At 43.7% G+C, this 22,830-nt stretch overlaps 1 protein-coding gene across 1 annotated transcript in view; it reads left to right on the top strand.

The window, feature by feature from the left end:
• Window positions 1–22,830, top strand: part of EXD3 (exonuclease 3'-5' domain containing 3) — a 999,700-nt gene that overhangs the window by 120,349 nt on the left and 856,521 nt on the right. The window contains 1 exon segment of the mRNA XM_029613511.1: window positions 14,130–14,221. The gene's annotated coding sequence lies outside the window, so the exon portion shown is untranslated.

Below are 22,830 nucleotides of genomic sequence, written 5' to 3'. Positions count from 1 at the left end.
CACCCCCATCATCTAGTTTAAATGCCTTATAGTATATGTTTTGAATTTTTCACTTAGAATCCTTTTTCCTGCCACAGACAGATGTAAGCCATAGTGGCCCTTGTCCCCGATATATCCAGAACTTTCTTCCTTACACAATTTTTTGAGGCATGCATTGACGTTATCTATATGGCTTAGCCTCTTATTCCCCTTTCCATGAATAGGTAACACTTCTGAAAAGGCAATAGTCTTCACCAAGTGTCTAATCTGCTTCCCCAGAGTCTGGAAATCTTTGTACCACTTGTATCCTATTTCTAAGAAGGTTGTTGGTTCCCAGATGGATGATGGTGCTAATTTCAGAGTGCTTAATTTTGTCAGTGATTGCATTGACTATCCTATTTGCAGTTCTACCAGCTGAGGATCCTAGAAGGCATGAAAAGAATTCCCAAATTAGTACCTCTGATGTCTATCTCCCAGCAGAATGAGCTTTCTCTTATGGTTTTTAGATGCCTTATGCAATTTGTGTACATACAGTTTCTTCTTTATTTATTTATTAAATTTCTATACCATCACTCTATATTCAATCATAATGGTTCACAACATAAAAAGTCATATCATTTAAAATTATAACATAAATAATACAATACAAATTTCCTTTCAAATACCACTTCAGTCTCTGTTTTATCTACCACTTCATCCTTACCACAGATAAAGTAGTGTGTAAAAAGATCAATGTGAAGAAGAAATTAAAGAAAAATAATCTCTGTGAAATATGTCAACATCACAGGCAGAGAAGTTACCTCCCTTACTATTGCCACATAGAATGTCAACAGTATAAAGACAAGTAAGTCACAAGATGCAGTTTATGCCTGACTGAGGAAAGAGGGATGGCACATATGCATCCTGCAAGAGAACAGACTATGTAGCATGAAAGAGATCTCCATTGCTAAGGAGAGTGGAGAGACGGCCTCTCAAAGTGATCAGTGGGGCAGGATGCATACAGCAGGGCGGTGATTCTTTTAACCTCCACAAACCTGACTGTGGTGAAAGTACTGGAGCTGAGTCCAGGGAGGTGCCTTGTGATGGATGTTGAAGTTGAGAGAGTGAGCTTGCGCTTCATTGATATCTACAGCTCCCAAAGTAAAGGAGAAAGGAAAGAACTGTTCCAGACAGTGAAGCCATTCCTTAGACTCCTAGTCCCTTTGGAGGGACTTCAACTGTGTGGAGAATAGTCTGATTCGAGGCTCATAGCCTAAAGCTCCTGAATATATTGAAACCACCCTTAGAGCCATCATAAAACAGATCAATCTAATAGTTCTTTCCTAGACACCCATGCTACCCGTTCACCAGTGATAAGCTGTATAGACTGCCTGCACAGCTCCGGTACAGATTGTACCCTCTGCCTTTTCTGACCACTATATAGTAAAGTACTTATTTGAACACCTCTGAAATCACCAGTTTGGAAGAGGAGTTTGTCTTTCGAATAATGAATACCTGCAAAACCCTGGAACAATAACAAATTTGGAAATGTTTATGACAACCAACAGGTACAAGCACTCCTCCATAACTTAGTTTAGGAGTGGTGGGACAACACTAAGAACCACCTCTGGTCTCTCTTCAAAAAAGAAGCTGCTTGGAGAGTAAAGAAGAAAATGTGTACTACTCCTTATGGCCGCAGGTCAGCAGGATGCTCTCAGACATCAGCTGTGGGAATCGTGAATATTTTGTACACAACCTAAGGCAGAGATGAGGAAATTACATGCAGTCACAGAAAGCGCTCTGATGGTCATGGACAGGAGCGGAAATAAGTCTAGGATCCTCTCTGGAGCTGTATAAATCCTTAAAGGAAAGAGTTAAAAGTAAGTTCATTACCCAACTACAGGACTCTGAGGGCAATATTCAGAACTCTGCAGAAGGTATGGTAGAAGGAGTAGCAGAATACTGCTAAAGAATGTTCATAGGATGTAACATACCAAACCAGGAGATATAGGCCTTCTTTGGGAAACATCACTGTACCCTGACTGTCAGCACTAGAGTCCCAGCCCCCCATGGCCCCAACCATAGAGCAAGAGGTCAGTGATGCCATCTGCAGCATGAACTACAAGAGATCTACAAGGAGCAATGAGCTAACTGCAAAATGTTAGGAAATATTAGGAAAGAAATGGTGAATAAAACAGAGAATGTCATAATGCCTCTACATTAGTCCATGGTAAGACTGCACCTTGAGTACTGTGTGCAGTTCTGATCGCTGCATCTCAAAAAAGATATAGTTGCACTAGAAAAGGTACAGAGAAGGGCGACAAAAATGATAAAGGGGATGGAACAGCTCCCTTATGAGGAAAGGCTAAAGAGGTTAGGGCTGTTCAGCTTGGAGAAGGGATGGCTGAGCGGGAATATGATAGAGGTTTATAAAATCATGAGAGGACTAGAAAGGGTAATTGTGAATCAGTTATTTCTCTGAGGACAAGTAGGATGGCAGTCCTCACACATGGGTGACATCATTTGATGGAGCCCAGCATGGGAAACTTTAACACACACACTGAGCATGCCCAGCATGTCACTATCCATGTGTCCACACAGGATCCCTCTTCAGACTCTTCTTTTTCTGTGACGCTGAAGCCTCACGGCTATGGAGCTCACGCTCTTTCTGTGTGGGAAAACTAATCCTCCAGTTCTTCCCGAGTCCCGTCGGGTCCCTCTGCATTTTTCGGGGTCTTTTTGGGTGCTTGTGTCTGTCGGCACCTGTTTTGTTCAGTCTCCTTTTTTTGGGGGGGGGGGGGGGGAACATGCCTGTATCTAGGGATTCACCCATGTTTGATGACTGCCATCAGAGAAAGCAGAGTTTCTTACCTGTAACAGGTGTTCTCAGACGACAGCATGATGTCAGTCCTCATGAGACCCGCCCACCTCCCCATGGAATTGGATCTCTGTTTTGTCGGTTTTATTCTTTATTCTTCAATTCTGTGTTATAAGACTGGGGGTACCCTGTAGTATATTGCATGCTGGAGCATGCTCAGAGATGCAGGCAAAGCTCGTGAAACTTTACCATAAGTTACTAGGGCTCCATTGGATGATGTCACCCATGTGTGAGGATTGAGATCCTGCTGTCCTTAGAGAACACCTCTTGCATATAAGCAACTAAGCTTTACCTAGCCAAAAAAAAGTGTATTGTGGTTTACCAAAATAATATAAACTTTGCCATACAATTGTGGTTTGACACTTATCATGAAAGTCTCACAGACTCCTGGAAGGAGTTAAACTGCTGGAGGAGTTGAGGAGAGCCAGGGTCATGGGAATCATGTTGTTTTGGCAAGAAGGCTAGCAGCTCTGTTTTTCAGGCTAGACACCACATTTTGTAGTTAGAGACGATTTGGGCTCCAAAACGTATTTTTTTCATTTCCCTTTAAATTATGGAAAATTGAAAAGAAAAACTCTGCAATCTGCAGGGAGATTTTGGCTGCTGTCGTCTGCCCAGCTGTTTTCAGTCTGTTCTGTTCCTTTACTGTTGCTGTGGGTGTTTAATCCCCCCATGTGTGTACAGTAGTTATAAAATCCAGATCCCCTTTTTCATGCATGCTGCATCCTCCCTTTCTGTACAGTGGTGACAGGAGAGTCTGAGTCTGTGCTGCTGTAAATTTGTCTCTGACTACCACAAAGAATCTCACAAATAGTACAGAAATCTACCTGTCTTTCTGCTCCAAGAATAGGATAGTGTGACTGCTGGCAAACCTTTGCAGAGTTTCAGTGCTAAATATTTTAGCCATGCAATTAGGGGTGCAGAAATCCAGCAAAGCGATATATGATAGGGTTTGATATGTTGATGTGTGCCAGACAGGAGAGAGACCTCAGAGTGATCATATCTGATGATCCCATGATGATAAAACAGTGCATCAAAGTAGTGGCCAGAGCTAGAGGGATGCTAGGGTGTGTAAGGAGAGGCATTAGCAGTAGGAGAAAAGTTGTAGTGATGCCTCTCTACAAGTCTTCCATGAAACCTCATCTAGAGTATTGTATCTAATTCTGAAGTCATACTTTCAAAAGGATATATAGACAAAGCAGAGATGGTCCAGAAAAGAGGTATCAAACTGGTACATGTTATAAAATCGGGGGTCGGCGCGCACAAGGGGGTGCACAATTGCACCTTGCGTGCGTCGAGCTGCGCTGCCTTCCCCTAGCCTGACCTTTTCACCCCTTCCCCTAACCTTCCTCCCCCGCCCTACTCTAACCCCCTGACTTATCTTACCTTTTGCGCCTGCTGGCAGCCTGCCGGCACACAATCCTCTGAAAAGGCAGTAATGGGTGCTGTGTTGGAGGCCACTGGCCTCGCTCCCACCCTGCCCCCGGACCACCCCTTTTTGCAAGCCCCAGGACGTACACACATCCCGGGGCTTTACGCACATCGCCGGGCCTTTTTAAAATAGGCCCGGCACGCATAACGCTTTTAAAGTTCGGCTCTATATCTTTTTTAAGATGTGCCAACCAGAACTGCACACAGTACTCTCAAATTGTAGTTGCACCATGGCATGATACAGAGGAAACATGATATTTTCCATTTTAATCTCCATTCCTGACATTCTGTTTGCTTTTTTGACCACTGCATATACTGAGTTGAGGATTTCAATGAACTGTCCACAAGGACAACAAGGTCCTTTTCCTGGGTGGTATCTACCAATATAGAATGCAGCATTATGTACCTGTAGTTGGGATTATTTTTCTTTATGTGCATCACTTTGCACTTTCCATATTCAATTTCATTTGCTATTCAGTTGCCCAGTCTCCAAGTCTCATAAGGTCCCTCTGCAGTACCCTGCAATCTACTGCTGTTTTAACAACTTTGAATAATTTTGTGTCTTCTGCAAATTTGATTACCTCACTTAACATTTTCTTTTCCAGATCATTTATGAATATGTTAAACAGCATAGTTCCCAGTACTGATCCCTGTGGCACTCCACTAATGACCTTTCTCCATTTCTCCATTTAAGAACTATCTCTGTTTCATGTCTTTTAATAGTTAACAATCCACATTAGGACACTGCCTCTTAGTCCATGACTTTTAAATTTCTTGGAGAGTCTCTTATGAGGATCTTTGTCAAATGCCTTCTGAAATTCTAAATACACTATATCAAAGAGATCACCATTATCTACATGTCTGTCTAAACCTTCTTTAAAATTTAAAAGATTGATACGTCAAAACTTGTCTTTGCTAAAACCATGTTGATTCTTCCCCATTAAACCATGTCTATCTACCTGGCCAGTGATTGTTTTTAAGAATGGCTTCTACCATTTTACCTGGCACCTACAGCATGCTCACTGGTCTATACTTTCCTAGTTCACCCTTGGAACCCTTTTTTAAAAATCTGCTTTAATTGGCTGCCTTCCAGTCTTCAGATATTGTGGCTGTTTTAAGTGATAGGTTACAGATTACTAATAAGTGGTTAGCGAGTTCATCTTTTAGTTCTTTTAGAAGTCTGGGGTGGATGCCGTCCAGTCCAGCTGATTTGTTACTTTTTAGTTTGTCAATATTATATTCTTCATAGTCTCGCATATTAGCTCAGAATCTCCACCTTTAAAGAATATTTCAAGTGTGGGTATATTCCCAACATCCTTCTCCTTAAAGACTCAGGCAAACAATTCATTTACTTTTTTCTGCTATTTCTTTGTCCTCCCTGAGCACCCCTTTTGCCCCTCAGTCATATCCATTTTTGGGAGTGTGACCCCGGGTATCTATTCCTTATATTTCTTAATCCCCAAGAAGTGAGGGGGATTGAGCTCTATGCTGGATTTGCAGAGACTGAACAAGTTGGTTCGGGAGAGGTTCAAGATTTAATTCCCTACAGATGACAGTTCCTTTCATTTAACCAAGGGTTTGGATGCTTGCTCTGGATGTGAAAGACGCTTATGCACACATTCCCTTTCATTCTACACATTAAAACTTCCTCAGGTTTAAGTTGTATGCACAGTACCAATACAAAGTGCTTTTCTTTGGCTTCTTGGTAGCCCTGAGTGTGTTCACAAAATGCCGATACAGCTTTGTCAGCAGGGAATTTGCATCTCTGTTAGGAATTTTGGAGTCCATCGAGAAAACGATATAGCTTCTCCAATCCCAGGGCATTCTGATCAACCTTGCCATCTCAAAGAATTCAGTTTATAGGAGCCTGCATAGACTTGCTTCAGGAAAAGCCTGTCTCTCATTCAAAACAGCCACATTGTTGATAGGCCTAAGGTCTCTCCTTCAGTAGGACCAGCATCAGCAAAATTAGTCCTGGTCCTTCTCAAATACATAGCTGTTTCAGCGCATGTGGTTCTCTTTGCACATGCAGGGCCTTCAGAGGGAACTCCAAAGCCAATGGCATCTGCTATATAATCTATTATCCCACCAAATCTCTGGGATGGAGAGCATCCTTTCAGGATGTGAATTAACTGGCTCATGAATGTCGCCTAACTTCTGCTCTCCTACACCCCCATAAGGAAACATTGATCCTCTTAACTGGCCCTTCTATCATCCCATGGGCAGTAGAATGTCTTGTTAATTGGGAAGGCCAAGCAAATCAGCCAGGCTCTATCCCCAGCCTCAACATCCCCTGCCATGGCCAGTAAGTCAGCCCTGACATTCCCCTCCTACAGTCAGCCTCAGACTGCCACTCCCCTCCTCTCCAGCCTTGAGCCTCTGAGCACCCAACCTGCCTTGATCCCCAACCCGCCCCCCATTTCAGCCAGCCAGGCAGCCTCCCTCGTTCTTTCCTCCAACTGAACAAGCCACTTAATTTACATCATTCTGCAGGCACCACACAGCTCTCTGCAAATTTGAGCTGCAGGATGTCTATATTCTTGCGCTGTTCTCTTGAGACTTGGCACAAGAATACAGGCTCAGACATACAGACTCATGCGGTGCCTGCAGGAGCACTTTATGGATGGTGGGCCTCTAAGTTGTTTGGGCTAGAGCCTCCACTGGCTTGAGCTAGACTAATATGCACAAGATTTTGCACATTTAGCTGCTCTGCCTCTAAAATATGGAATAAGTTACCTCTAACACTGCACTCAGAAACTTGTTACGTCATCTTCTGGAAAACAGTCAGAGCTTGACAGTTTAACCAGGCCTTCCCCTAGATTCCACAGCAGAGACTCATCCTCCAGTACCTGTTTACCAGATGTCTTCCTGACCATGAACTCCAGAAGACCATGAACTCCAGATGTCTTCCTGACCATGAACTCCACAAGAGAGGATGTGGTTAGTGCAGTTAGTGTAGCTGGGTTCAAAAAAGGTTTGGATAAGTTCTTGGAGGAGAAGTCCATTAATGGCTATTAATCAATTTTACTTAGGGAATAGCCACTGTTATTAATTGCATCAGTAGCATGGGATCTTCTTAGTGTTTGGGTAATTGCCAGGTTCTTGTGGCCTGGTTTGGCCTCTGTTGGAAACAGGATGCTGGGCTTGATGGACCCTTGGTCTGACCCAGCATGGCAATTTCTTATGTTCTTAAGGTTTGCACATTTCTGGTTTATCTCTATCAAACTGGTTCTTAATATCTCTCACATCCCTGGTGTTTAACTTACTTCTTAACTATATATATATATATATATATATATATATATATATATGCAAAACCCAATGCACCCACTTTCTTATTCCTACTTAATATACCCTACTTCTTATGTATTTACTTATAAACTGCTTCATATCTGTATATTCTTTCTGTATGTATCTATTATTTATGTACTCTGTGTCTTGTTACTTTATGTAATCTGCCATGGGCCTACCTTTAGGAAAAGATAGACTATCAAATGCTGATAAATAAATCAGTAAATATATCTAAACCTCAGTTTATGTTTAGGCATTGACTGTCCTCGCATCTTTTGATAATGCCATAGGAAGAAGACATTCTGAGCATTCTTCATTTGCACAGTGTGAAACAAGGTACTTTTAACCAGTAAGCTTGTGTCTGTTTATTGGTAGTTCAAGGTAAATGACATTTAGATACAGCAGGTATGTCCCTGTCCGCAGTGGGCTTACAGTCTAACCCCTAGATTTATCAAAATGCTATATTTATAGCAGAAATAGCGCCCGCGATCAAAAAAGGGGCGTGGTTAGGCTAATTTCTCTGCTCCTGCATCGCATAGGTAATTTCCGCATGACCCAATAAATTTATCGCACCTGAGCTATTTTTCTCTTCATGCGCTGATTAATTCACTGTGGGGTGTGTTACAGCAAATAGGTTTTATCACACATGAGAGAGACTCTGTAGAGACCAATATGTCACTCTAATGATCTGTCTAATGATCTGAAGTCAGCGAAACAATGTGACAAGGCGATAGCTAAAGCCAGAAGAATGCTGGGCTGCATAGAGAGAGGAATATCGAGTAAGAAAAGGGAAGTGATTATCTCCTTGTACAGGTCCTTGGTGAGGCCTCACCTGGAGTACTGTGTTCAGTTCTGGAGACCGTATCTCCATAGAGACAGAGACAAGATGGAGGCGGTCCAGAGAAGGGCGACCAGAAAGGTGGAGGGTCTTCATCAAATGACTTATGAGGAGAGATTGAAGAATCTAAAATGTATACCCTGGAGGAAAGGAGGAGCAGAGGTGATATGATACAGACTTTCAGATACTTGAATGGTTTTAATGATCCAAAGACAACGACAAACCTTTTCTGTCGGAAAAAAATCAGCAGAACCAGGGGTCACGATTTGAAACTCCAGGGAGGAAGACTCAGAACCAATGTCAGGAAGTATTTCTTCACGGAGAGGGTGGTGGATGCCTGGAATGCCCTTCCGGAGGAAGTGGCGAAGACCAGAACTGTGAAGGACTTCAAAGAGGCGTGGGATAAACACTGTGGATCCATAAAGTCTAGAGGATGTGAATGAAGAGTGGGTGGCTTGCGGGAATGACGGCTACTGCCTGGAGATAATATCCTTATTCAATAAACATACACACGGTTAATGCGACTCCAACAATGCTCTAAGCTTCAACGGCAAGAGGAAATGTGGAAAAAGATTTGCATTCACAAAAAGCAGGGAGTAGCTTGCTTGTTATGGCGGTTACTACCCCAAACCAAATAAGCCTGATACTTAACTTTCAATACATACCCAGCATAGCTCTCTGCTTCAACGGCAGGGGAGAAAGACAGATGCTTCACGCATACCCAGCATAGCTCTCTGCTTCAACGGCAGGGGATAAAGACCGATGCTTCACGCATACCCAGCATAGCTCTCTGCTTCAACGGCAGGGGAGAAAGACCGATAATTCATGCATATCCAGCATAGCTCTCTGCTTCATCGGCAGGGGAGAAAGACCGATAATTCACCCATATCCAGCATAGCTCTCTGCTTCAACGGCAGGGGGAATGAAGAAAAGTGGATCTATATACAGACAACCAACAAGGACTGAATTACATAGTCTGGGTAAACAAATAAGCATGGGTGTAGCTTGCTTATTGCGGCGGTTACTACCCCTAACTAATTAAGCTAGATATTCACTTAGATGCAGTTCCAACACTGCTCTCTACAATAATGGTGGGGGTGGAAGGGAAATAGAATCAAAAGGTTACTAAGAGCCAAGACTAACAGAAGTATGAGAAAAAATAAATAAACAAAAAGTGCTAAGCTTACTGGGCAGACTGGATGGGCCGTTTGGTCTTCTTCTGCCGTCATTTCTATGTTTCATTTCATTTCTATGTTACTATTTATACCACTGTAAGAGGGAACTTTTAACTCGGTGTGGGGTTTGGGGGTGTAGTTTTTGGAGATGGGGTTTACATACTCAATAGGAGGGATGAACAGCAAAGTCGACATCACTGAAGATTTTCTTCTGTTTGAATTGATGAAAGGTACAAGAGGAATAGATAAATTTCGCATTGCTATGTGATACTATCGCATTCAACATTAGGAGCTGATCATTACCATTAACTCCGCCCAAACTATTTAATGTGTGCGTTACGGCATTATCACATGCATTAGGGCCTTAACACAAAATGATAAATGACCCTGTAGGTTTGAACCTGAGGTAACGGGAAGGTATAGTGACTTGCCCAAGGTCAGAAAGAGCATCAGTGGGATTTGGTTTCCTTGGTTCTCAGCCTGCTGTTCTAACTGCTAAACTACTCCATCACTCAGAAAGCAGCCACACAGTTAACCCAAATCTCTTATTTGTGCAGAGTGGACTCATTCCCAGAGGGAAACTTTGTCAGTTCTGTAATTGTTGGATTTTGGTAATCTTGTACTCCCCGTTGTAAGTGTCTGTGTGTGGTAAGGGTGAGGGGCAGCAGCTGATATTTTTGCTTATCTTTTTTTTTTTCGTAGTTGTCCCTGCCTCCTGACTTCTTGACAGTAAGTAAAGCGGACATTAGCAACACTACACAAGGAAAGGGGCAGGATACGAATAACAGAATATTTCCTCCTGCCCCTGAGTAGAATGCAGTAATCTGATTACTCTTCTACATATAACATTTGTATCTTTCGCTATTGTCATTTTGGGGGAAGTTAAGGGAGGGGTTAGTCCCTGTTTTCTCCCCATCTTCTCGTGGCATTCAGTGGGGGTTGCAGCGGGCTTCTTTCTGGCAGCAGGCTCACTGGAAGATGAAATCTCTTCCAAAGCTAACAGGCCAACACTGCTATAGAGCTAGCAGAAGGGGACTCAGAGGCTCAAAATTATGCTCCTTACCTCTGTGATATATGTGAACCATACTGAATAGAAGACCCAGACTCAAGTGTCCTGCACCACAACCAAGCCAACAGTTCTTTTTTGTAGGTAAGGAAGGGTGCCAAATGCAGCAGCAAACATTCTCTTCCCTTCACAGTCTAATGCTAAAAGTTGTAAATGCTTACAGAGATGCTGGAGTAGAGAGAAATCTTTTGTTGTGTCACCCACCTCTCCCTCACCCCCAGGTGGCATGCCCAGCCACTACTGAGAATCTTAAGCATGTCTCTTTCTAGATGATCCCTTAAAGCCCACCCTCCGTGGCCAGGAGGGGTTGCCACAGTAGCAGCAACTGCTGTCCCTCCCAGGGATCGAGTGCATCACTTCAGCAACACACCTGATCCCTCCCTGCTTCCCCCAAGTTGGCTCCCCAGTAGCCAAGAGACTTGAATCTGCATTTCCTGTGCTGCCAGAAAGACCAGACTGGCCCTATGCCAGTTTTAATGTCAAAACCTGGTGTCACAGTAAGAAGAGCTTTGCTGGGATCTCTTGGACACAGCACTGGTACCATCTCCCTGCTCATTTTCAGGAGAGGGGATTAAGCTGGAGACTTCTATTTAATTGCTTCATTATTTCTGAGCTGTGGAGCAAGTTCATTTCCCTGTCAGGAGACTCGGAGGAGCAGGGAGAGGGGAGTGCACATAGCAATACTTTGAGCTAAAGCATCTTGCCAAGTTTGAAATTTTAAGATTACTAAAGAAAAAAAAACACATAGCAGCAGCAACAATAATAAGCATTTCAGGCTTTTCCCTTCCTCATGTCCTGGGATGCCATTTGGCCTCATTAACTTGGCCATTCCAGGAGCATATTTGAAGCTGCCTTTTTCCATGCCTATTGTTTCACGCTTGGCTGCAGATGATGGAGAAGCTCCATGGGGAGGATTCCAAGCATGAGAGAGTGTTTCCAAAAGGAGAAAGCAAATACAGGTCGTGTAGTTTTATTGGCCTACCATGTGATCTGTCTTATAAAAGCTCATATAACAAAATGGGTGTTTATGTTGGTTTAATAAAAGAGTTAGCACATTTTGTGAGGACTAAGCAAGGGATCATGAGAGCTGTTAATTTTTATTTTGTAGTTAGAAAAGAGAAAATGCCTTAGCTCCCATTTGTTACAGCATATTTATTCAAACCAGTGAAGCACAAAGGAAATTGTGACTGGGCTCACAGTCATCTTGTTTAGGTCTGTTTCAGCTCTCACTAAAGTTTATTTACCATTGGGTCTGCTTTATGCTGATTACAGGGAACAAACAAAGTCTTCTGTCAATGACAGAGCTAGTTTCAGTTTTGGTGGCTCATGAGGAGGTGCTTCACTGGTAATGATCTGGAAGAAATGGAATCATTAAAGACATTTTGAGATAACATAGTAGATAATGGCAGATAAAGGTCAATTTGGTCTTCACTGCTACACTTAACTGCTTGTATGATATTGCTTCTGCTCTGTCAGTTTTTGTTTTCCTTTTTAGTTCTCTATCAAACAAGGCTAAAAGCCTCAATTGTTACTTTACAGGGCAGCTCGAAGAAAATGTTGTATGCATTGGAATAAGTGAGTGTTCTGTTTTCCATTGTTATTAGTAAGGGAAGACTTGACCTGATAACCAAAATGTATTTGGATTTTGCCATAGCATACTGAGGACATTTTTGAATAGTTTGCAGGGTACATGGATACTTTTAGCCCATATATATTACAGCCAGTTTTAAAAAAGGGAAACCACTTGCCTTTGAAAATGAGGAGCCTGGCATGGAAAACGTTATGTCAAAGTTTCTAGAACTTCGACTGCCCTCACTGAGCCATTAGCCCTCACATGCCATTAGCCCATGCATCTGTGTAGGTCCCATCAGTCTTTGTTTTCACAGAGCCCTCAAATCACGATTTTGGTGCTTCACATTCATATTTTTTGAGCCTTTTGGTTTTGCTGGATTCGCAGGATCATTCGCGGCATCCTGCAGTTTTATTGGAGTCCCTGGAGAACTATTCTAGGAGACTCAACCTGTGTTTTCTAAATGTTCCTAAATCTTCTTTGATTATGGCTTTAGGCGTGCTTGAGAAATGTTATTGTGCCATTCTGAATGTTTCATTGTAATCTATCCCTCCAAAGTCTAAGGCAATTTAACTCCCTATACATAGCAAAGGAGAGCCTGCTTTAAGTACACTTCTTCAGAGGGTCTAGATCGCACTGTTCATTTGCAGGATTCTCAATTGGAAATTCCTACTAGGGCAATGTTATTGGTTGCTTTAGCCTTAGAATCAGTTGAAGACTGGACAATAAAAATGTTTTTGTTTTTTTTTTTGAGCTAAGCATAAAATTAATGTTGCCAGTATTACCTGATTTATCTAGATCTACACAACAGTGGCATAAGGCTTTTCTTGACAATAGGCTAGAAATTGTGGCCTTGGGTGCAGCCGTTTATTTGAGATTTCCATGTAAATGTTTCATTAAATTAGGGCGTGTTAAATATGATTTTTATGATCCAAAGCAACTGGAAGATTTTTTTGCAAAATACAGTCAGTCCCATTAGTAATTTGTCTCAGGTTAAAATCTAATAATTGTGACATTTCTTTTTAACTTCTAGATTTTCTCTTGTTTGATTCCCTCAATTGAGGTCTAAATTGAGGATATTTTGATTCTTTTTGAATTCTTTCTTTCAACATTTTTTGATCCATAGTATTTCCATTATCAAGATTGGCTTGGTATACATTTTATTAAAAAAAAATTTAATAGTCATCAATAAAGTCAAATCAATATTCTTCCCATCCCAACATACCTCTTATAACCTATCTTCTCAATCACCTAATCCCCACAGATTAGGACAACCTAAATGCTCAAAGCTTAAACTATTAAGTATTTGTCATAAGGTAATGCCAATATTTTTGTTCAAAGCAAATATAACTGGTCTAACATTCAGTCTGAAATGAAACAATGTGCAATTAGAATTTATAGAAAGTACAAGTATTTTAATTACATTTTATTATGGAACTTGGCAAATTCGACCTGTTACGCTGTAAAATCCCTGCAAAACACACTGCTATGAAACCAAGCTTGGATAACATCACTGAAACTGTAGGAAAGTAAAGAAAAACATTGCAGCTAAAGATGACACTGATACTTGGTAGCATCCTGGAGCTCAATGGAATAGAGAAATTAATGGTATCACATATACTAGGGTTTCCAAATTGTTCCTCAAAACCCTCAGCAAAGCTTGGTTTCCAGGAAGCATCAGTGACTGGTGATGAGCCATGTTTGCATGCATCTGGGCTAAGATTCAGGTTAATTTGCATTTTTGGGAGGTATCCTAAAAACTAGATCTATTTGGGAAATCTTGGCCATACACTGTTTTGGTCAATTTCCTGTTACTGGTAGGGTGAAGGTTCTCACTTTGGTTGATATGGAATGTATAGTTAATCCTTTCAACCAGAAGTATTATCTGGATCTTTATAAATGTTCTCTTTGTTTCCGTTTAGGACCAGCCTGGCCACACTTGCCTGTACTTTTTTTTACGCTGACTCCTTGGGTGATAATTCCTGTTGGAGAAGGATAGTAACACTGTCTTAAGGTGAGCATTGACCTGTCAGCTTAGGCTGAATTTATATTTTCAGATTTTATAATAGTGGAATGAAAAAAAAAGAAGCAAAGAAATTAATAAATGGCAGAATTTCTTGTGGTTAGTTAAGAGCTAGGAAAGGGCTCCTGCCTTGGCTTGTACTTAATGTGTTGCACCCTAATTTAAATTGACCATGTTTGTTTGATCCATTCCTGATTTTCTTAAGCCCTCATCTCACTTTGTTAAATGACATTACTTTTTGAAAAATAAGATTATGAATCCCAGAATGAAATGACATTTTTAAGGATGTTGACAGAATGGCATGTAAAACTAGTAAATACAAAAGTGAAATAATTTTAAAATGAAGCGTGGCTTGATGCCACCTATTATTGTTGGAGCGTACCCCTCAATACATATACATAATAATGCTGCTTGCTTGCCCTCTCTCCATTCCAAGCAGCTTGATACGGTGTACGAGAAGTTTGGCCATTGCAGAATCTGACTCCTCCTGGGTCCCTGGTGCTATACTTGCTCTCTTTTTGCATCCAGGATCTGGATAGGAGGATTCTTTTTTGCACACTGACTGGGACGCAGTGTCCTGGGGGCATTGTGGGTTGGTCATTCTCCACCGGTTGTTTTAACACTAGTTGATACCTATTGAAATTCCACAGAGGCCCCTATTTGCTGTCCCAACCCAGCGATACCTTCTACCTTCCTCTGTCTTACCCCAGTACTTGTTTCCCTGGTCCCCAGCATACTCTGATCCCCTTCCCCAAGCGCACTCCAGCACCACATGCATCTAGTGCATTGTTCCCCCTCCACAGCCCAACCCAGTACTCCTTTCCCCATTTCTCCTCTCACAGGCCCAGCTCCAGCACTCTGCCCTCCACTCTGTCCTGACCTCGGCGCATGCTCACTTCCTTGCTGTCCTGACCCCCAGCATTCCCTGCCCCCTCACTTGCCCAGCCCCGGCATACTATCACACACCCTCCCTAGGTCCACACCCCTACACTGTAAACTCCTGACCCCAGCACACTCTGCTCCCCTTCTGCGGCCCAACCCAAGCACATTGTAATCTGAGAACCTCGGCTCCACCCCCACATATTTTGACATCCTTCACTGGCCCAACCTCCACAGAGTCTGCTCCCTTCTTTTCTCAGCTCCAGCCCAGTCTGCCCCCTACCCCTGCATCCCAACCGTAGCACATTGTGACCCTCACTCCTCCAGCTCCATCCCCGCATATTCTGTCACCCCTCGCTGGCCTAACTCCTGCACACTGAGCTCCCTCGCCGGTCTAATCGCAGTAAAGACTTCCCGACCCTCCTTTCCCAGCTCTTCTCCAGCATAATCTGTCCCCCTCCTTCAGCTGGACCCCAGCACACTGACCTTCTCCCATTATTCACAGTGAAATGAAGAAAATAAAAAGAAACCCCAGAATGCCTGAAAAACAAACTAAACCAAAGTCTTCCTCCCACCAATCCCGCTTAAACCCCAGGCACCAATGACCTCTCCAATCTTCTCCCACCCCAGCCTTTACCCCTGTGTGACTCCAGCAGGTGTTCTGGGTCCTCTGCACCCCCTCACTAGCCTGATCCCCTCGTCTGCTCCTCCCCCCCTCCTTTCTCCAGCCACTAAAACCAATTTCTTATAAAAACAAGAAAGTCCCAGTTCCAGGCCTTCCCCCTGCCAACCAAAACCTCCTTTAACTAGTCTCATTGGCCCGCAGGAGTCCCTCTGATCTCCCATCCCATTCTTTACTCCATCACAGATCTAGGTCTTTCAGGGGCAGGAGCAGTCCCCAACTGCCATACAATATAAATGGTGCTGCCCTCTGGTTGACCAGCAGCCATTTCGAATTGCCAGAACAGTGTGGCAGGAGTAACTGGGGATACCTCCTGCTCCTAAAAGACCTAGACCTGCTATGTTGTAAGGGATGGGGTGGGAGGAAATCAGGGGGCCTCCTGGGGGCTGGTGAGGCAAGTTTGAAGTGAGTTTGGTTGGTGGGGAGGGCCCAGAACATTTCATAAGAAGTTGCAATACTGGGTCAGACCAAGGGTCCATCAAGCCAAGCATTCTGTTTCCTACAGTGGCCAATCCAGGTTACAAGAACTTGACAGCTACCAAAACTTTAAATAGATCCCATGCTATTGATGCCAGTAATAGTAGTGGCTATTCCCTGAGTCAACTTGATTAATAGCAGCTTATGGACTTCTCTAGGAACTTAACCAAACCTTTTTTAAACCTAGTGACACTAACTGCCCTAACCTCATCTTCTGGCAATGACTTCCGGAGCTTAATTGTGTGGTTGAATGAAAAATAATTTTCTCCGATTTGTTTTAAGTATGCTACTTGCTAACTTCATAGAGTGCCCCCTAGTCCTTTTGTTATCTGAAAGAGTAAATAAATGTTTCACATTTATCTGTTCTAGTCCTCTCCTGATTTTATAGACCTCTATCATATCCTCCCTCAGCCATTTCTTCTCCAAGCTGAACAGCCCTAACCTCTTTAGTCTTTCCACTAGGAGAGCCATTTCATCTCATTCATCATTTTGGTCGCCCTTCTCTGTACCTTTTCCAGTACAACTATATCTTTTTTGAAATGCGGTGACCAGAAGATGCAGTCTCACCGTGGAGCAATACAGAGGCATTATGACATTCTCCGATTTATTCACCATTCCCTTTCTAATAATTCCTAACATTCTGTTTGCGTTTTTGACCGCTGCAGCACACTGAGCCGACAATTTCAATGTATTAGCCACTATGATGTTTAGAACTTTTTTCCTAGGCGGTATCTCCTAATATGGAACCTAACATCGTGTAACTACAACATGGGTTATTTTCCCCTATATGGATCACCTTGCACTTGTCTACATTAAATTTCATCTGCCATTTGGAAGCCCAATCTTCCAGTCTCACAAGGTCTTCCTGCAATTTATCACAATCCGCTTGTGATTTAACTCTCTGAATAATTTTGTGTCATTTGCAAATTTGATCCCCTCACTCATGGTATACCTTTCCAGATCATCTATAAATATGTTGAAAAGTACTGGTCCAAGTACAGATCCCTGAGGCACTCCACTGTTTAATTTTTTCTATTGAGAAAACTGACCATTTATTCCTATTCTCTGTTTCCTGTCTTTTAACCAGTTTGCAGTCCACAAAAGGACATCGCCTCCTATCCCATGACTTTTTAGTTTTATTAGAAGTCTCTCATGATGGACTTTGTCGAATGCCTTCTGAAAATCCAAATAAACCATATCTATTGGTTCACCTTTGTCCACATGTATATTCATCCCTACAAAAAAAGGTAGGAGATTTGTGAGGCAAGACTTCCTTTGAGTAAATTCATGCTGGCTGTGACCCATGTCCGTCTAAATATTTTATGATTTTATTCGTTGTAACAGTTTCCATGATTTTTCCTGGCACTGAAGTCAGGCTCACAGGTCTATAGTTTCCCAGATCACCCTTAGAGCCCTTTTTAAATATTGAGTTTACATTGGCCACTTTCCAGTCTTCTGGTACAACAGATGATTTTAATGATAAGTTCCAAATTAATTGAAATAGATCTGAAACTTCATTTTTTAGTTCTTTCAGAATCCTGGGGTGTATACCATCTGGTCCAGGTGATTTACTACTCTTCATTTTGTCAATCTGGCCTACCACATCTTCCACCGTGATTTGGTTCAGTTCATTTGAATCATCACCCTTGAAAACCATCTCCGGAACGGGTATCTCCCCAACATCCTCTTTAGTAAACACTGAAGCAAAGAATTTGTTTAGTCTTTCCATGATGGCCTTATCTTTTCTAAGTGCCTCTTTAACCCCTTGATCATCTAATGGTCCATCTGACTCCCTTGCAGGCTTTCTGCTTTGGATATATTTTTTTAAAGTTTTTATTATTAGTTTTTGCCTCTATGGCAATCTTCTTTTCAAATTCTCTCTTAGCCTGTCTTATCAATGTCTTACATTTAACTTTCCAATGATTATGCTTTATCCTATTTTCTTCTGATGGATCCTTCTTCCAGTTTTTGAATGAAGATCTTTTTGCTAAAATAGCCTCTTTCACCTCACTTTTTAGCCAAGCCAGCAATCGTTTGACCTTCCTTCTACCTTTCTTAATGTGTGGAATACATCTGGACTGCACTTCTAAGATGATATTTTTTAACAATGTGTGAAAAATATACCCACAGATATATTAAAATGAACCCCAAAAGATAAATATGTATTGAAGGAGGAAATAAGACTTCATAAACCAGCTATGGCAAATAATTTCCTAAAGCGGTTGGGCTGTTTAATCACGAATCCTTAAAAAAAAATCCGTTTTTTTAAAGCGAACAGTGTTCTCAAAAAGTGCATGAAAAACTTAACTTTTATAGATTTGCAGATTCCTTTAGTGCTTTTAAATAAAAGCTCATATGAGAAATTGTCCTTCTGAAAACTCTGACGTTGGCCAGCGTTTCGCCAGTCTATGGCTGCATCAGGGAGTTATTTATATCATAGTGTCCATAAGCATACAAGATCTTCTGATGCAATATTCCTAAATGCAACACTTATTATGACATGATGTCTCTACATGCAGATTTTTCCTTGTTGTTCTATCATTAGGTTCCTGTCGGTGCCCTCCTGTAGCATCTCCTAGTTAGGGTTTTTGGCGATTCAGGTAAGTTTCCTTTTGCGGTCAATTCCCTGTGTTGGCGGTGGATCAGTGCTCGCCTGCCATTGCTGCCCTGCCGCCATCATTTTCGGTTCGTGCTCCTTTTGTTTTGTCCGTCATGGCTAAGTCCATATTTCAGCGATGCCCCCAGTACCCGAGGATCTTGACCATCATGGATCTGCATTAGATATGTGTCCTCTGCTTAGGGGCATCACATGACGTCCAGGGTTGCTGCTTATGCACCCAGATGACCCCAAAGGGACATCGGCTTTGACTTGACAAGATGGAACAGCTCTTTTGTTCGAAGAAGTCCAAGCTATCGGCATCGAAGGACCAAGGAGGCACACCGATGGAGACAGAGTTATCGACATTGGCAAGACCATCGGTTCTGCTGATGCTGTCGGAAGACAGGGGAGTCAGAGACCGATCATCGTCATCTCCTCCAGGCCAAAGACTTTGGGTTCCTAGTCATCGGCCTCGGCACTGGGGAAGGACTGGGCCAAGCATCGAGGGAAGCCAAAGAAGCACCGGCACTGATCCCCGTCTATGCACAGTACTGGGCATGGGGATGCACCGGCTTATTCCGCAATGCCGCCGAAGTGACTCTGCGGAAAGGTGTGCCAATCCTCCATCAGTGCCGGGGATCTGTGACTGTCTCCACCGGTCCTGATGCCAGTCACTGATCCACCTCGAGGATCCAAAGAGGATCTGGCCAATCCTCCTTTCTCCCAGTCGGTGGTGGCATTGGCAACATTCGAGGAGGAGCTGGAGCGTCAAATCCAGCTAGCGATGGTCGGGGTGCTGCAGGGCTTCAGTCCTTGTACCATTTCTGGAGAAACTCAGTGTGCCCATTTATTTGTTAACGATCCAGCTGGCATCTGTTCCTGGGACAGTATCTGTGCCTGGCAGGAATCACAGGCCTCCCCCTACCTATACGGTGGTTGTCACTGGTTCCTCTGAGGAGGAAGCAATGCCAAGGCCTACCGCCCCCATCCAGTTCTACTGGAGCCTGCACCTCTGGATGAAGGTCTAGCACCTAGGGACCCATCCCCTGTCACTTACATTGAGGATGAGGAACCATGTGACCCCTGGGAGGAAGATGTTTTGGAGTCCTACTTTGAGGGCTCTAAGGGTCTCCCTTCAGACCCTTCTCCTACAGAGGAGCGAAGGAAGTCTCTGCCTGAGGACTTAACCTTCTCAGGTTTTGTGATGTTGATGGCCGAGGCCATCCCTTTTCAGTTAGTGAAGGAGGAGGATGCCAGGCACAGAATGCTTGAGATTCTCCAGTTCGTGGAGCCTCCTAAGGAGATCGTGGCGGTCCCGGTACATGAGGGTCTTAAGGAGTTGCTGCTGAGGATATGGAACACCCCCTCACAGTGCCTCCTGTTAATAAGAAGGCAGATGGGGTTTACCTTGTCCAGAAGGTTGCCGGATTCGAAAAACATTACTTGTCACACCAGTCTGTGGTGGTCGAATCTGCCCTCAAGAGGGCAAACTGCTCTTGGATTCATTCTTTGGTGCTCCCAGGGAAGGACTATAGAGCGATGGATGCTCTTTGGAGGAAAGTATTTCAAGGCTCCTTGCTCATTGCCCATATTGCTGCCTATCAGCTCTACATGAGCCAATATTCACGGCACAGCTGGAAGCAGGTGCAGGAGGTGGCTGAGCAGCTGCCTGAACAGCAGCAGGGTAACCTCATGTTGCTGGTGCATAAGGGCCTGGAATGTGGAAAACATGAGGTCCGTGCGACCAACAAAGTTTTCGAGATGACTTTGAGAATCTCTGAGGCAAGAATCGTCACCCACAGAATGGCATGGCAATGGACCTCAGGTCTTCGACCAGAAGTACAGGAACGATTTGCTAACTTGCCATGTACTGGAGAGAATCTCTTCGGAGATCATGTGAGGGATGCTGTGGCACAGCTTCGGGACCACCATGAAATCCTCCAACAACTCTCCATCCATACTTCAGACCTAGCCTCCTCTTCTAGAAGGCCAGCGAGACTGGGGCCAAGGTAGTCTTTCACCAAAGGAACTACTATCCTCAGCCTCCTCGCTCCCATCAACACCATCGGGGCTCCTGTGGCCATCCTAGACAGCAGAGAGCCCCCAAGCCACAGTCTGCTCCTCGGTCAACTCCAGGGATGGAGTTTTGACTGGGTTGTAGGGAGCATAGCTAGTTGCCCATATCCAGGACAATGGACCCTCCAGTTGGGGGCAGACTGTGGTTCTTTGCGAACCAGTGGTCCAGTATAACCTCAGACCAGTGGGTTCTGACCATTGTCCGCAAGGGTACCAATTGAATCTATTGGGTGCCTGCTAGATTTCTCTCTGTGCCCATTTTGGGGGCTGGTAGCACATCAGGAGGCGCTCTCCTCCCTCTTAATGGCCAAAGCGGTCGAGCCCGAACCATCAGGGCAAAGTGGGCAGGGATTCTATTCCAGGTACTTCCTGATTCCAAAGAGAACAGAACTCTGTCCCATTCTTGACCTAAGGGCTTTGATCAAGTTTCTAAGAAAAGAAAAGTTCAAGATGGTTTCCCTGGGCACCTTGATCCCCCTTTTGCAAAAAGGGGACTGGCTATGCTCCCTCCACCTAAAGGACGCATACACTCGCAACGAAATCTTTCCCGGTCACAGGAAGTAACTCTGATTTGTGGTGGGAAAACAGCACTTCCAATACTGGGTGTTGCCATTCGGGTTTGCATCAGCCCCATAGGCCTTTACGAAATGCTTAGCCATGGTAGCGGTTCAACTCCACAGGCTGGGAATGCATGTTTTCCTGTATCTGGATGATTGGCTGGTCAAGAACATAACTCAGGCAGGGGCCATTAGGTCCCTGTGTTTGACTTTCTAGGTGTTAGAGTCACTAGGATTTCGTTCACAACTACCCAAAGTCCCATCTCAGCCCGTCACTTCAATTGTACTTCATAGGAGCCCTGCTAGACATGGCTTAGGCCAAAGCCTTCCTGCCTCGCCAGAGGGCCGTCACCTTGATGACCATCGTGGTAAGATTCAGCAGACCCAGCAGGGGTCAGCTTGGCACATGTTAAGGCTGTTGGGCCTTAACATCCATGTCACTCCTTTGGCACTCCACATGCACAGAGCCCAGTGGACCCTGAGGTCACAGTGGCACCAGGCCACTCAGAGCCTCTAGGATTCCATCTGAGTCACCTCATCTCTCCGGGACTCGTCTTTGTGGCGAGAACTTTCAAATCTGGAATGGGGGATCTCTTTTCGAAGTCCCCCTACCCAATGGTCCTAAGCACGGATGTGTCCACCCTGGGGTGGGGAACTCTTGTAGATGCGCTTAGCACCCAGGGTCTCTAGTCCACTCAGGAACACTTTTGTCAAATCAACTTCCTGGAGCTTCGAGCGATCAGGCATGCACTATGAGCTTTCAGAGATCAGGTGTCCAACAAAGTTGTCCTTATCCGAACCTCTGGGGAAGCCTGGACGTAGCTCTGTTCATGTCACCCTGCAACAGGAAGATGCTTTGGTTCCGCTCCCTGTACAGGTCAGATGGCAAACCAGCCACGAACACCCTTGCCCCTCATTGGGGCAAGGGTCTTCTGTATAAGAACTTAAGAAATTGTCATGCTGGGTCAGACCAAGGGTCCATCAAGCCCAGCATCCTGTTTCCAACAGAGGCCAAACCAGGCCACAAGAACCTGGCTATTACCCAAACACTAAGAAGATCCCATGCTACTGATGCAATTAATAGCAGTGACTATTCCCTAAGTAAATTTGATTAATAGCCGTTAATGGACTTCTCCAAAAATTTATCCAAACCTTTTTTGAACCCAGCTACACTAACTGCACTAACCACATCCTCTGGCAACAAATTCCAGAGCTTTATTGTGTGTTGAGTGAAAAAGAATTTTCTCCGATTAGTCTTAAATGTGCTACTTGCTAACGTCATGGAATGCCCCCTAGTCCTGCTATTATTCGAAAGTGTAAATAACCGAGT

The sequence above is a fragment of the Rhinatrema bivittatum genome, chromosome 8 (genome assembly GCF_901001135.1).
Source record: "Rhinatrema bivittatum chromosome 8, aRhiBiv1.1, whole genome shotgun sequence".
NCBI lineage: Eukaryota > Metazoa > Chordata > Amphibia > Gymnophiona > Rhinatrematidae > Rhinatrema > Rhinatrema bivittatum.
The sequence above is the reverse complement of the archived record's forward strand: the minus strand, read 5'-3'. Positions and strand labels throughout refer to the sequence as shown.